Source organism: Pezoporus occidentalis, unplaced genomic scaffold (assembly GCF_034315485.1).
Source record: "Pezoporus occidentalis ecotype Australia unplaced genomic scaffold, CSIRO_AGI_Poc_V1 ctg217, whole genome shotgun sequence".
Taxonomy (NCBI): Eukaryota; Metazoa; Chordata; class Aves; order Psittaciformes; family Psittacidae; genus Pezoporus; species Pezoporus occidentalis.
The window spans coordinates 249,265-260,799 of NW_026914040.1; positions in this window are offsets into that span (position 1 = coordinate 249,265).

An 11,535-nucleotide genomic window follows, 5' to 3' on the forward strand; every position below is an offset into this window, starting at 1 on the left:
AAATGTCAAGGAACCATACTAAAAGAAATGAAAATCAACTGGTCAGTATCATTACAGACTTTGTATCTCAGGGAGAGGCTTTAATCCCAGTTTCTGAGGAGAAAAAACATACACACAAATACCTACTCAAGTGACAGTAAATCTCACCCTTTTGTATTAAATGGCATCTATTTCATTATTTCATTCTTTTGTATTATATTGTCTCATTCTTTTGTACTATATGATATAGGGCTGTGTCACACAGTCCTCATGTTACCAGGTGCAAATATTCATCATTTGCTTCTTCACAAAATCAGAGTGGTTTGGGTTGGAAGGGACCTTAAAGCTCCTCCAGCTCCAACCCCTGCCACGGGCAGGGACCCCTTCCACTAGAGCAGCTTGCTCCAAGCCCCTGTGTCCAACCTGGCCTTGAACACTGCCAGGGATGGGGCAGCCACAGCTTCTCTGGGCACCTTGGGCCAGTGCCTCAGCACCCTCCCAGGGAAGAGCTTCTGCCTAAGAGCTCATCTCAGTCTCCCCTCTGGCAGGTTCAAGCCATTCCCCTTGGCCTGTCCCTACATCCCTTGTCCCAAGCCCCTCTCCAGCTTTCCTGCAGCCCCTTTAGGCACTGGAGCTGCTCTCAGGTCTCCCCTTGAGGAGCCTTCTCTTGTCCAGGCTGCCCCAGCCCAGCTCTCTCAGCCTGGCTCCAGAGCAGAGCTGCTCCAGCCCTCACAGCATCTCTGTGGCCTCCTCTGGACTTGCCCTGACAGCTCCATGTCCCTCTTGTGTTATATTGGGTCTTACATTGGGTCTAAAAAAATAATCCAGAAAACATCATTAAAGTTGCCAGGTTTTGCTCTTTACCCACCTGTATTTTCTCACCTGTTCACTGTGATCTGGATTTGCTCAATTACAGATATTAGGGGTTCCTCCTCTCATCAGAGCCTTTCACTAAAAAGAAAACTATTTGCTATGTCTTTATCTCCTCCATACTCAGTGTGGAGCTGGTCTTACTTAAAGACCATCGTTCAATCTTGGCTCTGAAGATGGCATGGCTTCTTGGAGAGCAAAATCCATGTTGGTTTGCATATGGTAGTATACATGGGCTCACAAAGAGCTCTGAAATGATGGGGATAGTGTTATTACTCCCTCTGTATAACTGCTGCAGTGAGCCTGGGAGATTAGGAGGAGATGCTCCATCGGAGCCCCCGTTTTCTGTAGGTGACTCTATTTTGTGGCAAATCTCTACAGGGACTGACTCATTGGCAGGCACAGAGCCAGGACTGCACACCTCTACCACGCTGCCCACTAACGGGGAGGGGATATCCTCCAGCCCATTTGCTTTGTAAAATCACTCATAATTAATGAGATGCAAGAATTCCACTGTGAAAATAGTTTCCACCCAGCATGGAAATTACCTCAGCTCTCAAACACGTTGCCCCTGACAGCTAGGTTATACTCTACAACACAACTGGTGCCAGCATTCTGCTGCAGCGTGTTAGGACTCAAATCAGAGATCAGGTCATCCATCAAGTGGGATTTCCTCTGGCTGGTCTCATTTACAACCCCTAATTGGGATCTGTCTTGCTATTTTGGTAGGAAAAGCAATAACTCCACAGAGGTGTTGTCAGTGTGAAAGATGGAGCATCATTCATTTAGTGTTTAATGAAGACATGTAGCAGCTCAAGAAGGCAGGAGGATGCCATCACACACGTCTTGGTAACTGAGTACCTGAGCTGCTCTTATGTGAACACCTACATCCAGAGCAGAATCTGGCATCCTCAACCCTTCTCACTTAAAACCAGATTCAAAACCAAATAGCTGTGGCAATAACTGAACACAGATGTCTGCTTTCCTATGGGTTTGGGGTGAGGAGATGTGTGTTGCTATCCACAAGGACGTGCCATGTGAGCAAGAGTGCATAGGAGGTTTCTGTGGTCTCCCAATTCTGCTCAGCTGTTCTAATGGAACTTGCAGAAAATCAGTAGTCTTGTGGTTCTGCTGGAGTCAGGACAAGGAGTAAAATGTTACACCAGGGAAGAGTAGGGTGGGAATAACATGTACGTTCACACAGGATGCTCCTATGTACCCCATTGCATTAGTAAAGGAGGCTGCTAATGTTTCCTATTTTCCATTCTTTACACCAGAAACACCATTGTTTCCTGCTGGAGATGCCTAGAAACTACTGTTATCTGCTCCTGTAGCGCAGAGGATAAACACCACTGCAGCAGAGCAATGAGAGTGAGGTGGAATACATTAAGCTCCTTCAGCGGTCACCCTTACAGACCCGGGTGAACCCCAGCCCTAGTCCTGCTCTGTTCTCTGCAGGGACTTTGCCTGCATGAAACATATTCTGCTGAGGCTGATACTGTCCTGACAGTGATTTCACCTTAAAGTAAAGCAGACTTCATGTTTATTATTCTTTTTTATTTGTGGGACTCCAATGGATTTGTCTGTTTCAGCTCAAATCTGTGATCAGGGAAAAAATGCACTGTTTCTTCCTTACCAAGGAAGGAGAGAAATGGGTAGAGGACTTTTCTCCCCCTAGAAACCAGTTTCCTAAGGAAATGAGGCCTGTGACATGAAGCTGTGTGTGGAGGGGGAGGTCAGACAGCCGCACAAGGGAGTGCCGTCCGCTCAATACAGCACATTTCTGAGGTGAAGGCTGGGAGCACACTGTCAAGATCTGACAATGAGGACAGACAAGGATTCACTTTTTCTCCTCAGAAGGTGACAACTTGTGCTACAAGAGCCTGAGAGTATGGAGCCAAAATTAACTGAAACTTGTGGGTTTCAAAAACATAACTTTCCTTAAGGACACATAGGGGTGACCATGCTGTTGAGGAGTTCAAACCTTTTATAGCCACTCGAGAAGCCACACAGAGCGATGTTATTGTTGATCATAGGAAGAGCTTCAACTGGATCTCTTGTGTGACTAGAGGTGAGAACTCAGCCATGAGACGCTAATCCATATGCCAAGGACAGGAGTTAATCTCTCTGCTGTTCCCTGAACTCCTCATTTTCTTCTTCAGTTTCACCATAGTGCCCTGGAATGGGTAAATTCAGGGAGCTAACTGAAAGACAGGCATTTGAGCACTTAAGGGTAATGCACATTTACAAGAACTGGATCATATAATAGCTACCCACGCATCCAGGGCCATAATCTCAAATGGCAACAGCACAAGGCAAGTTAGTAATAGTCATTGTTACATGATTAAATTAGGTAGACAGGAATAATCTTTGCAGGATTCGTAACGGTTCTAACGATATTATTTAGTTACCAAGAACAATATATCTTCTCTATTCATGAGTTCCTGGAAATCAAGGGTGTTGGGCTGTAAAATATGTTTTTAAAGACAGAGTTGTGAGCTACAGCCTCTCTAGAAGTTAGTTATGCACTATAAAGCAGTCTTACAGCTCTTGCATTGTACTTACTTACTTAGCCAGTAAGCAGGAGCAAGATGCGAATGGGAGCAGGAGGTCTGTGTGTGATGTTTTGGTGAAGTTTGGCTTTTAAGCCAGGATCCAAACTCTATGGAGGGATTTCAGTAGGTTAAAGTACAGAGATCACTTGCATCCCCCTTGCTGTCATTGCTTTAGTGGAAGTGGTACCATCATAACACAGTTTGATATTGATGTCCTGCTCTGTGTCTGCACTGTATCCTGGGCCCATCAGAAGCAGATCAGCCCCACTTGGATGTCCCACCACACAGGCTGGTGATGTGGCTTTTGGGATGCCCTACGTGGCATTTCACCTTGGCTGATGTGGTGGCAAGATGGAGCCGAGGCTGTAAGTGAGACAGGAGCACGATGCACACAAACTGGACTTGCTCTGGACCATGAGAACTGGATGCGCTGAGTACCCTGTGCCATATAAAACATTTCTTTCATTTTCCTAGAAAGCCTTTGCAGTTTTGTAGTGTGCATTCTCCATGAACCACATAAAACACCCAGAGAATCTCCAGCTGTAGTGACGCTGTTCTGTTGCAGTGCTGGTATTTGTCAATGTCTTCACACTGCTGGGAGTTATTTCACAAGGCAGTTTGCTGTGGAAATGGAAGCTGAAAATCAGGATGGCCTACAACAACAATAACAACAACAAATGGACATTGAGTTGAATCAAAAAAGGCCTGATAGCTTCTTCCTCATGCTGCTCACAGTGAAACACATCTGAATTCATGGTTGGCTTGAGCTGGACTGCACCAGGAGACACACAGTGTGTGGGTTGTTCCATCACTATAACAGCAATAGTGTTATAAGCACATCACTATAAGCCCAGTGGGGTGAGAGCTGAAGAAAAGCAATTGGGAAGCAGAATAGAAAGCCTGGAGGAGCAGCTGACTGTATCTCCCCAGCATGGGATCAACACATGCCCCTTGATAGGACAACATTGAGAAGACAATCATAGAATCATAGAATTAACTTCGCCAGTGCTATCAAGAGACCAAGATGACATTTATGCTGAAAGAATATGACTGTGCAGGTGGATTTGTCAAAATAGGTAGCAGCTGAATCTCCATCCTTGGGAAAAACAGCAGGAGGGAAGCAAAAGCTACATGGCCAATGACTGGCAAGGAGCACAGAAGATGCACACCCTGACATTGGAGTAAAGAAGCAATTTCACCATGTACTTTGGAGAAACAGTGAATGGCAGAGAAACATTTGTGGCTCCCATACTCTCCCTTTTATCACCTTTCAGAAAGACTGTGTTTTGACAACATCTGTCCCAGTCAGCAGCCTAGTCAAGGCTGTGAATAAAGACACCCAGCTTTCAGCACTTTATATAAACTCACACCTTCTCCCAAGAGTAAAACCAGCTTGCTTTTGTTGTATTAACTCAAGTAGATGTTCTCTCATGGAGCAAGGCTGACTGAATGTGTCAGTGTGGGCACCTTCTGATGCCAGCCTTCACGGGCAAAATGGAAGAATGTCATATAAGGATGCATGTAGATTTGTCATAGAATCATAGAATCATAGAATAGTTGGGGTTGGAAAGGATGTTAAGATCATCAAGTTCCAACCCCCCTGCCATGGGCTTTCAATGAGTCAACAAATGAGATCACTGTTATCTTAATTTCATCATTAGATTTAATGTAATTCCAAAGCTGGTTCCAATAGGAAAAAATATAAAAGGAGGAAGTCACAATGAAAATGTTCTTGACAACACTTGCAGCTGTCTGTTACACGGGAAGGTGTAACCTTCTCCCAGTGGCACCTGCAGAAGCTCATGAAGCAAAGGATGAATCCCTATCTGTGGCAGTTTGCAAACCAAGGGTGCCCAATGACTGATAGGAGATTGTCTGTCAAGGTTCCAGCACAATGTGTGGGGTTCTTTTTCTGAATTCAGTAGCCAAAAGTTCTGCATATTCTCAGTAGCCAAGAGATTAGCTTCTGAGATAAAGAGAAGTAGCTGCAGCCGTCAGCTGCTAAGCCCTTGAAGCATAGACCAAACTGAGTGAACTTAGCCATGTTTCTTTTTGACTATCTGAATTACTTGTGCATTCTAAGAGCTTCCCCCTTTTCCCAACGAGGACTAAGCCCGTCGTTCCACCAATTCTTCCCTGTGAGGGTGCTGAGGCGCTGGCACAGGGTGCCCAGAGAAGCTGTGGCTGCCCCATCGCTGGCAGTGTTCAAGGCCAGGTTGGACACAGGGGCTTGGAGCAAGCTGCTCTAGTGGAAGGGGTCCCTGCCCATGGCAGGGGGTGGAGCTGGAGGAGCTTTAAGTTCTCTTCCAATAGAAACCAGGCTGGGATTCTATGATCCTACATATATGATTCTATAATATGCAATTACATTTTAGAGAAGACGCTACCGTTTACAAGGAGACAACAGTCAATAAGGGATGGTGGGAATGACACTCTTCTATCTCTTGCCCCTGAGCTCAGTGGCCTTGTTTGAAATGTTTGAAATGTCAGTACTGGAGAAGGCACTGTTAAGGTAAGTCTCCCATCCCAGAGAGCTTGCCCCATGCTGGAGTAAACTGAGGACACAGCTGGAGCTGAACATCCAACCTGAGCTCTGCAGCTGCAAGCTCTGAGTGCCTGATCCGTCTCTCAAGCTGAATGAATGTTATTGTGTTTTGGGTTGATTAAGCATTATTAAAAGAAACCACTTATCCCTAAGAAAAGAAAGGCAAAAAAAGCAGCGGAATAAAGAATTTGTCAAGCAGATTTGGATCTGCCGTTCCTGTCCCTACTTGAGGAAAGCTTGAAGAGGCAGCTAGAAACCCTTCAGGTGTTGATGACAAAAGCTCTTTGTGACGGCCCAGAAAGCAGAGACCACAAAACATGTTACATAAGGTTTAGACATCTGACAGCATTTCTGTTTGATGCAGTATTAATCTGCCTGCAAACAATAGTCACGTTCCATTTCTCTCCTCTGCTTTTCTGTCTGTATTAACACTCTCACTGTGATCTTCTTATCTTACCTTTTCAAGACCAGGTTGGACGAAGCCTTGGGTGCCATGGTTTAGTGTGAGATGTCCCTGCCCATGGCAGGGGGGTTGGAACTGGATGATCTTAAGGTCCTTTCCAACCCTAACTATTCTATGATTCTACCTATTTATTTGTGAAATCACATATATCAAACAATAAGCAAATAAAAGCAAGAGCTGTCCTGGTGGTGATGGAAACAACAAGTGAACAAGGCCAGCTGGATGGAGCTTGGAGCAAGCTGCTCTAGTTGAAGGTGTCCCTGCCCATGGCACGGGGTTGGAACTGGATGAGCTTTAAGGTCCCTTCCAAAGCAAATCATTCTAGGGTTACATGATGCTATGTCCTGCAGTGATGTCCTAGCAGGTTAGTGCAATCAGGTCTAACATCGACTGACCTCCACGAGGTCTTTATGTAGACTTTGGTAAATCTTGGGTAAGGCCTTACCCTGGAGAAAATGGAATATAACTGCTCAGTGATACAAGATCTCTCAGCTACAATGGGTCAGAGGAGTGAAAGCGGAAACCACAAGTTTGTCTTTGCTTTATACACAATCAAGCAACGCGGCAGTAGATACTGCGCCGAAGTTTGGGTTGTGTGTTAAATCCCATATCTGGACTAAGCTGGAGCAATCAGACCTTGTGACCATATTCTGATCTTGGATAAATCTAGAGCTTTCTCGCTGATTATCCCAGAATTAAGTCATTTTGGGGAGTTTGGTGCCCATCAGCCTTTTGAGGGAATGGGATCGAACTCTACCTTGAAGCTGTGGCTTTCTATGTCAGACCTTTTCTTGGCCAATGAACAGGACTGTTGTGTTGTTTGCTTTTGTGCTGATGTGAGAGCATGTTTTGTTGGCATAGTTTTTGCTTTCTTTCACTTGACCTCTACAAGCTCTGGTAGGAAACACCAAGGAGAAAAGAGCTGATTCCCTTGCCTCCCAAGTAATAAGACCTAAGAAGACCATAGGCAACTTAGGTTGAAGGGAAACTTCTTTGCAGCACGTGCTGTCTCTTCAAAACGGGGCTCTCCTGTTGTTTGCAGGGCACTTGCATCTCCTCATTCTTGCATTCAAGAAGAGCCAAGGGCAGGTCGTTGTTCAATACCAACCCACAATAACATGCTCTTGTACCTCCCCACCCCTTCACAGCCTGCTTCATGGCCCTCATGAACTTGGCCATGTTCTGCTCAGGACAAAGCTCTCCTCTCGAGACAGAGGATAATGGCTGTCATGACTCACATTGTAGCTGCAGGTCACAGTGTCTGATGCAGTTCCCACCCCGCCGCCTCTGAAGCACAGCAGGAACCATTCTGTGTCTAGGAAATAATATCTCCACCCCCTAATTCTGAGGCCATCTCAGACGGAAAATCACAAATACCATAATGAATAACCACAGGGCTGAGGAAACGTCCCAGCAGAGGCAGGCTCCATTGCTTGTTAATTAGCCCAGTCATTAGGGTGACTTTAATCCTGTTGCCCGGTACTCCCAGCTTTGTTAACTGAGAGATCCAGAAGAGATGCTTCACCAGCTGAGGAAGCTGAGAGCGGGTTTCCTTGCAGGAAGGTTTCTATGTTAAGTCAGAACGACGCTGGTTTGTGCTAATGGTGTTTGCAAGAGCTTTCTCACTTGGAACAATCCCAAACCCGGAAAGAGATTGGGCAATGAATGGACTGAATGCAGCCCTGAGGAGAAGTACTGGGGGTGTTGGGTGAGGAGAAGCTCCCCATGACCTGGCTTCAGTGAGCGCTTGAGCCCAGAACCCCCCCGTATGCTGGGCTGCACCCCCAGAGTGTGAGCAGCAGCTCAGGGAGGGGATCCTGCACCTCTGCTGTGCTCTGGGGAGACCTTAGAGCAGCTCCAGGGCCTAAAGGGGCTGCAGGAAAGCTGGAGAGGGGCTTGGGACAAGGGCATGTAGGGACAGGCCAAGGGGAATGGCTTGAACCTGCCAGAGGGGAGACTGAGATTAGGGGAAGAAAGGAAAAGGTAAAGAAAAAAGGTTTCCTGCTTGGTTTGGTGGTGTTGTTGTTGGAAATATACATATAATGGGCAGCACTCATAGGGCCTGGGCAGCGCTTCAACAGAGTTTTAGACACTCATGGAATCAGACCATTTCACAGCAAAAGGGCCAGGGACAGCCCAGGTGAGAGCACAATCTGTCAGAGAAAATACACCACTTCCCTTGTTTACCCAGTACCTCTTTGATGTAGAACAACAGTCTTCAGGAAAGCTTGTGCAACCTTGGCAACAGTGAACAGAGACCTGAGGACCAGGGTTACAAGAGCCCTGTTTTGATGGTCCTTGCTGTTGAGTCACTTTGATTTCCTAATGCAACTGACCCTGCCAGGGCTGGCTGCATGCTTTTAGGGGTCAGCATCTCCTTGGCCATCCATGGCAGGCCAAGCATTGATCTGCTGCCCTGTGTTCAGAGATCAGTCAGAAACCGGTGTGACCTCCTGCTTTTGCCCAAAAGAAATGCCTCAGTGAAAGAAAAACTCAACTGTGCTGTAGCAACGCTGGTTTTATCATCAGGGACAAAACCTTGTTGCACCTCTCTAAGTCTACTGCAAGTCCTCTCATGGAGGGCCGTAGGTACCCCGTCATTCATTCCCATTGTCTCAGTGTACAGCATTGATGAGAAGAAATCTGTGCCCAGCAGCATCTGATCAAATGCTTGGTATAATAATCTTCACTCAGGTCTCAGTAACCTGCTTTACATCCCTTATTCTTGGTCTGTCCCCCTCCAGCCACTGTGTTTTGCAATGGTTTGTTTATTCTGAGGAGGCTTCTGCTGTCAGACCCCTCTTTGCTGCACTATAGGGGTTTTACAGATTGGGATTGAGTTGCATTTTAGCATTCATTCTGGGCCCTCTGAACTTCAAACCATTCTCTAGTTCTGGTTTCAGAAGGACTAAGTCCATAGTAAGCATAATCCTCCCATTCCTACTTCATGTTTCCATACTACTTCTGCATGCCATGGGCACGTCAGTCCTCTGGTCACCCAACAGCAATGGGAACCCGAATTGAAATGATTCCCACCACACCCCCAAAATTCCCAAAGCCCATGCCCATGGATTACTGCTGTCTACTCACATACTTGGCCATGCTCAAATGCACCCTCATTGCGTGGCAATAAAAGAATCAACATTTTTCTGTACTGCACAATTCCTTCCTCCACCATTTATGACTTCCCTGCACTTTGGGTCACCTGGAAGGTTTTATCAGCAGTGAATGTATGTTTTCTTCAGGTTATTAATTCAAATGTTAAATAGGGTGGAAATGCTTTCTGCCCAACCCCAGTGGAAACACGGCCACTACATTTATTACTGCCTTTACACTTACCCTTTGAATCCTGTTCATTAGCTAGTTGCAAGCCATTTAATGTCTTCCACGCTATTGTAACTCTAATTCAAACTAAACCCAGGTCTAACTTGAAGCACCAAGTAACTTTCTGACAAAGCCTATGAGATCAGGCCTTATGATTCAATAAAATTTAATAATGTTACTTACAAAAGGTACCAAATTCACTCAACAGCATTACTACTTGTTCTTATTTTGTTATCCTCCTTTAATTTCCTTCCTCTATTAATGACCTTCCCCTAATTTATTGTGTCCTGTGTGAGACTCTGTATTATTTTCCCTGGGATTAATGCCAGATTAACGGATTTACACTTTCCTAGGATATCCCATTTACCTTTTGGAAAACACAGTTATGACATTGGCCGGACCCTCATCTTTCAGAACCACCCAAACCAAGTGAAAACAAACATCATTAACGTTCCACAGACCTCCTCAGGCAGCTCTTTTAAAACTCCTGGGTGCAGTTATCTAGATCCAGACGTGTCAAGAATTAAAAGCTGCTGCCCAAACGTCCCTTAGGGGGTAACTGTTGGAATGGAAAGCATTTCACCATCTAGGCTGTGATTACATTATCTGGCTCTTCCCAGCTACGGAGCAGAAATACTTAGGGAACTTTTCTGCCTTCATCATTAGCAACCCTTTTTTTTGTTCCATTTCAGCTTGGTAATGGCTCAATACCATTGTGAACGTTTCTTTTGCTTTTAATGGCATTTTAAGACTCCCCATTGTCCTCAGCCCTCCTGGCCACAGATCTCTCCTTGCATCCTTTCTCTTTGTGACCATAGGGCTCTCCCATTTTTTCCTGCTTCTCCCAGCCACAAGACCAATGTGCAAGACACATAAGTGGCATCAGGTCCACCATGAGACTGTGCTGGGCTCCATGACAGAGGAGATGCCAATTTGCTCCCACACAGCCATGCCCTGAGCCTTTCACCTCTACATCTTGATGGGTCTGGTTCTGGTTCTCAGCTCTCTGCACCAACAGCAGTGCAAATGTACTGTCTTGCATGAGGAACTATGATGCCATCAGTACAAGGGGCTTTACAGACAGTCCCAAAGCCACCCATTAGATGGCAAGAATGATCACCCTCACTCAGGAGTAGAAAAGGCAGGTGTGGGGAGGGCATGTAGAATCATAGAATAGAATCATAGAATGGTTAGGGTTGGAAAGGACCTTAAGATCATCTAGTTCCAGCCCCCTGCCATGGGCAGGGACATCACACACTAAACCATGTGTCACCACGCACATCCTTATCCTAAGATCAGAAAAGTTTATTCAAGCTGCAGAAGCAGTTGGGCAGCTCAATGGGAGAAGCTTCCTTGCATGTTATTAAATACAAAGCAACATCCTTGGATAAAGACATCAGCTGCAAATTGCTAGAGGCAGGAGAGCAGAACTGGTCCATTGTGGCCCTGATCTGATGGATGCAGCTCCCCAAACAGCTGCTATGGACTGGTGTTAACAGCTGGAGCACTGGGCTTGCTCTAATTCCATGGAGCTGGTGTGCACCCAGACCCAGGGTATCTGTTCACAGTAAATATCCTCCAGTGATTATTTCCTTGCATTCCAGTTTGGAAAAGGATATACCAGGAAAAACATCCAAATGCTGTATTGGAAAATGATTGAGCTGCTTCACACTCAGTGTTCAACCTTTAAGGAGGTGCACTATGAGCAAACAAGGTAGGAGCAGAGATGTTAAGAGGAAGGGTTTATTTGTGTTCAAGTAATATTTGATCAAGCTAGCAACCAAATTTGCTTCAAAAGC